Genomic DNA, 5,862 nt, shown 5'->3' with positions numbered 1-5,862 from the left:
AGTCAATATGATGAATTATACTTCTCACAAGTGGAAACTCATTAAGAAATTCATCTACTACAATGTCACTATATTCATTTAACATGTATTGAATTTCAGAAGGAAAGTTTGTAATAGTAGTTGAAGTAAGAATCACGCTAGGTTTGAAAACTAAAGTAAAGTTTACCTCATTGTCCTCGATTGGCTACAAAAATTATTTCCCACTCAATAACAATGCCTTTGGATCATTATTCTCCAATGTCCCTTCTTCCCATAATGGAATCAAGTTATGGTTTATGCCATCCTTCTGGAACTTGTAAGTGTTCATTCCATCACGTTTATTTCTCCTATCAAACTGCCAAGGTCTTTCCAATATAATGTGACACACATCCATGGGCATGATATCACAAAGGATTTTTTCCTTGTAGATGCCTATTTGCAACTCTACTTCACAATTTTCATTCACCAATTGTTGATTAAATTTTTGAATCCAAGACACCTTTTAGGGTGTTGGGTGGTTCATCTTCTTCAAACTCATATTCTACACAACTTTTGTAGAAAAAAAGTAATTTTTGTTGCCATTATCGATCACCACTTTGCTTATTTTCCCCTAGATTTTACAAAAAATCTTGAACAAGGCCTTCCTTTGAGCTGGTTCAACAACTTATTTATCTAGCTTTAACAACATTTTCTTAAGCAATAGAGACTCTCCTGTCTTAGGTACATTTTCTACCTCTTGTACCTTTGGTTCCCCTTCTTCTACAAGGGAAACAAAAACACTCCTCTGGCTCATGTCTCTATTTTTTGGACATTCATATCCTATATTTCCAAGTTCACTACACCTGTAAAACTAAATATCTCTTCCTCTACCTCTTCCTCATCCTCTAGAAAGGGGTCTTCGGCCTCTAGAGTCTCCTTCTAGCTGTCATTGAGGGCTTGATCTACTAGCTCCTTTATTTTGTGTTGTATATATTCCTCTATTTGATTTTTTTGCTCTTCCTCTGACGTAGCTTTTCACTCTACCAGATTGTTTTCTTGCAATATTCTCCCCAACCTTCAATGCTAGCTGGTATGCCTCTTCTACAGTTCTAGGAGATAACACACTGATCTCATCCTAGATATCCAACCTAAGGACATTTATATATCTAGTTATCTTCTCTGTAGAATATTCTAGATATACAACCTTGATATTTACTCTGTAAAACTCCTTTGTATACTCCCTCACAGACATTGACCTTTGTATAATATTTTGCACATGTCTAATTAAAGTGAGATGATAATATTTGGGCAAGAACTTACCTCTGATCTTTGCAATCATCTTGTCTCAACTCTTAATATTTTTCTTGTTCTTCCTTTTCCTCTTAACTTGCATGCCATCCCACCATAGAGATGCGTGTCCCTTCAATTTGGTGACAACAAATTTGAATTAATTTTCCTTATCCATCTCATCATACTCAAAGAATGTGTCCATCTATGTGATCTAATCCACAAGATCCTCTAGATTCATATTACTAGTGTAAGTAAATACTTCAGACTCGAGCCTTGAAATAGATCCCAAAACTACCCTCAATACCTTAACTTCTGCTGGCTCCTCAACTACTTCTTCTTCTTCCTCAGTCACATCTCCAACTTTAAGATCTCTTTGTCTACTTGTTTCCATGGCCTCCATTCTTTCTTCCAATCACTGCATAACTCACATCACCTTAACATATGCTACATGCATTTTTTTCGCTCCAGTATCCTCTTCCAACTCTGCAAAGTCTAGGAGCCATAATTAACTATTTGTTCTTAGAGAAGATGTAGAGTTTGCTTTGATACCACAATGTTGTAGGACGAGGGGAATTATATAAAACTACTAGATTCAAGCTTCTTTAATATAAGCCAAGGAGGGAAGGAACTCTATTCAAAACCACTAAGTTCAGAACTTTTATTATATAAACCAAAGGAGAAGGGAGGATACCTTAATAAAACCACCAAATCCAAGCTCTTTTTAAAATATAATCCCAAGGGGAAAACACTTGAATAACCATCGAGACCAAACACTAGTCCACCTTTTGGAACACATGCATAGGATTTTAAATGATAACCATATAATATGGGTGGCCCCATTTGTATTCATCCCCCCGTGCTTAAAACCTACGAATCACATGACCTCTTCCCCATAAGTTTGTTTTGGAATCCCAAACCCTAACATTTTTCAACTGAGCACAAAAGGTCTATCTTCAAAATCCTCTAGGAGACAGACCTCGGGATAAAGATTCTTCTCCGTCAATTTCCACTCCAATTTCCCATCAACGGTTGACCATAGACCTCAAAACCTTGATGATTTGGTGCTGAGTCACCTTGATGATTTTTGCAGTGGATACCCTTCGAAATTTTGAGGAAATAAAGTCTATGACAAGAATAATTCCCTTCAATTGTAATTCTATCTTGGCAGAAAAATGTTTGTTGTAACGATTGGAAATTTAGCTACCTCAACCATTTAAAATCCGATAAATTATAATAACTTCTAGGGTGATTTTTTCTAGGGATTTTGTTCTAGGATGACAAATATGCGAAGGAATTTTAGTTTTGTTTATGGATTGTTGTTAATTGAAAACCCTTGTAACTTAAAAAAAATTAAGTCTTGGTCCTATTGCTTTGTTTCAAGGGGAAATGACTCTATTGTGAAAGCTTCTATACAAAGATCATACTAGGCATCAATACACACACAATCACGTCTATGAAACTTCTCAGTTTGATCCCCATCATATGAAGAAAATAACCGAAACAATAAATTGGAAATTCAAGAATAATGATGCAGGGCACACTGGGGATTGAAGCAACAATTCTGCCAGTGTTTCCACGCTCACAAAAATCTTTCTTGATCTTGCACTCGTCTTTGTTAATTCATTATTTTAATAAATACATCATAATGCCATTCCAGATATGTAAGAGAAATATTAGATGACCTGATTTAGCTAGAAAATCCAACTTACAAATAAATACCTATTTTAATCAAATTATATAGAAATTAATAACAATATTAATCCATCTAACAAATTCCACACATTGAGGAACCAACTCCTCTGGTAAAAGGTTTTGACCTTCTTAGTCAACTGTGTTTTTATGGATTAGGTTAAATGCAAACAATCCCATCCCTTTGAAAGTGGGACACTGATTTAATAAGAAGTAAATGATAGTAAAAGTAAAGATACCTAGGAGAAACCCCAAAAATTTTCCTATTGCATACAATGAGCATAAAAACAAAGATATAAATCTACATGAGAATGTTAATTAGTCTTGAACCCATACAAATTCTAAGAGACTATATAAGGATAAATAAAACTAATATAAACAGTAATGTTAAGTAGAACCTCTTCCTTACTAAGACAATCTACACATTAATTAGACACTAGAAGCCAAATCTTGAAATCATTGTATCATGAAAGCAAAGATATAAGTGTAGTGCCCCATGTTATTTGATTGTTATGGCGAACTAGACTTTATTATTTGAGGTCATTTGTTTACAAATAACTTGATTATTTGAAAGATATTGTGAATGATAATTTTTATTATCTTATTTAATTTAAATGATGATAAGTGAATGGTTTATTTATACACTTATATGGTATCGTACATGAATTAAAGATTTATTTACATGACGAAGCTAATGATATTAATTTATACGATTTGGATACTATGAAATGAGAAAGTAAATAAATTCATTTGTAGATGCTATTAATAGTTTCACTAGTCTAATAAGAAACCACAAGGGGTGAAATTGACATGGGAATACAACATTATCATATCGAAACCAAGATTAAGTGAGAGAGATATTTAGTTATGTGACTATGATATAATTTGATTTTGAATTATAAAAATTACGAATGTGTTGATTGTATTGTGTGCACATAGGAACATGATTGTTGATAAATCCACATATAGGTTTTTGGGTTGCATAGGAAATATATTAAGTACCTTTAAGATAGGAGAAGCATTCCTATTTTCACCCACTAGCACTCCTTCCATGGTTTGATTTGAAAAAATAGGGACATTTGTACTTCAAGGTTGTGTGCAATTGTAAGGATAGGTCACATACTTGGTAACTGACAAGGATTGGTTTGGATACATGCAATAAGGTCATAACCTTATTCCTTAGTGAACACTATTATCTCAAAAAATGTCAACAAAGATGAGTTAATAATATCTTCATTGTTACATTGTTTCCCACCAAGAAAAAATGGATATTTAAGGGTGTGTGAGTCACAACATCCTTGAAAATACAATAAGATGATGCTTAAAGTACGCGAGATAAATGGCACCCTTCGTATCATTCGTGAATAGTTAACTATTATATTAAAAATAATTTAAATTGAAAATACAATAAAATGATGCTTAAAGTACGCAAGATAAATGACACCCTTCATATAATTTGTAAATGGTTAAATATTATATTAAAAATAATTTAAAATTGAAACTACAAAAGAGAATTAGTTTTTAACATGCATTCTATCATATGAGAAAACAATTATATAGTATGCCTTACATCTAGAAAAAAAAGATTAAATTAATAGTTACACAAATAAATATTTAGAATCATATGCTATATCATAAAATTGATGGAGATATAATTAATTCAAAAATATTAAAAAGGAATAAACTAATATATAAGTGTGCATAAAATGAAATTAAGTTAATTTTTTATTAACAAAAACTAATTACTAGTATACTACTATGACAAAGGAGTGTAAGAATAATTCATATTCAAATTGATGACAAAGGAGTGTAAGAATAATTCATATTCAAATTGAAGAGTGTAACAAAAACTAATTACTAGTATACTACTATGACAAAGGACTGTAAGAATAATTCATATTCAAATTGATGACAAAGGAGTGTAAGAATAATTCATATTCAAATTGAAGAGTGGGAAAAGAAAAGTGAGTTGATGGAAGTTAAAGCAAACTTATAAATAATTAAACCAATAACTTTATATGTGACCACTAAACTAAAATAAGAAGTTATGAGAAGATGGAGGAAACACCAAAAAATGAAAATAAGACATGTGGGTCATTTTAAAGCACTAATTTTAAACCCTAAAGTGCTTTAATAAAATGCCCTGTCATCATCTAGTCTATGCACACCCTGTCATCATCTAGTCTATGCACATTAGCAAATTCAATTTTATTTTAAATAAAACATTACCTAAACATTTTTCAAACCATTACCATCTAATAAAATTCAAAGTGTATAACTAATTGTGAAGAAATACTAGAATGCAATTTTAATATGAACTCAAGTAAAGATATACCTCTATTTTCAAGGTTCCATAATTTAATCATATTCGAATTAAAATTTAACTATCGCAATACCAAGTTGATAACATTGGGAATAGTCAAATGAAACTATAGTGTCAGAATGGTCAAATAATAGTGGGGTGTGCTTATAATGTCTTGCTCCATATTCTAGAATGCCATCCACGATATCTATGTGTTGTTTATCAATGACATTGAATTGGTTTATTCTTCTAATGTTGTAGATGAATGTAGAACACCTTTAGATCTCAAGAGAATGAAATAAGAGAGTGAAATAATTTAGTGAAATAATAAACCCTAAAATAAATGGCATGTGATTCTTGCGAGGATAGTTAAAAGAAGACTTCATATTTTACCTCCATAATTCTTTTAATGTGTGAAAACCTCTGTGATTTGAGTTTTGTATTTTTAAAATGGAACAATATATATGAATTTCAATATTCCTAAGTTAAATTTATAATCCTTAACTATTGGTATATTTATACCATAGACATATTAGCCATATACCTAAGTTATAATTTATAATATTCTACTACAAATAATCTTATATGATTGACTTTAGATTATAAATAAATCTTTTCTCTTT

The sequence above is a fragment of the Pinus tabuliformis genome, chromosome Q, assembly GCF_031772625.1.
Source record: "Pinus tabuliformis cultivar Carrire ecotype Pingquan chromosome Q, CPIR1, whole genome shotgun sequence".
Classification (NCBI taxonomy): domain Eukaryota; kingdom Viridiplantae; phylum Streptophyta; class Pinopsida; order Pinales; family Pinaceae; genus Pinus; species Pinus tabuliformis.
This window is presented reverse-complemented; position numbering follows the sequence as displayed.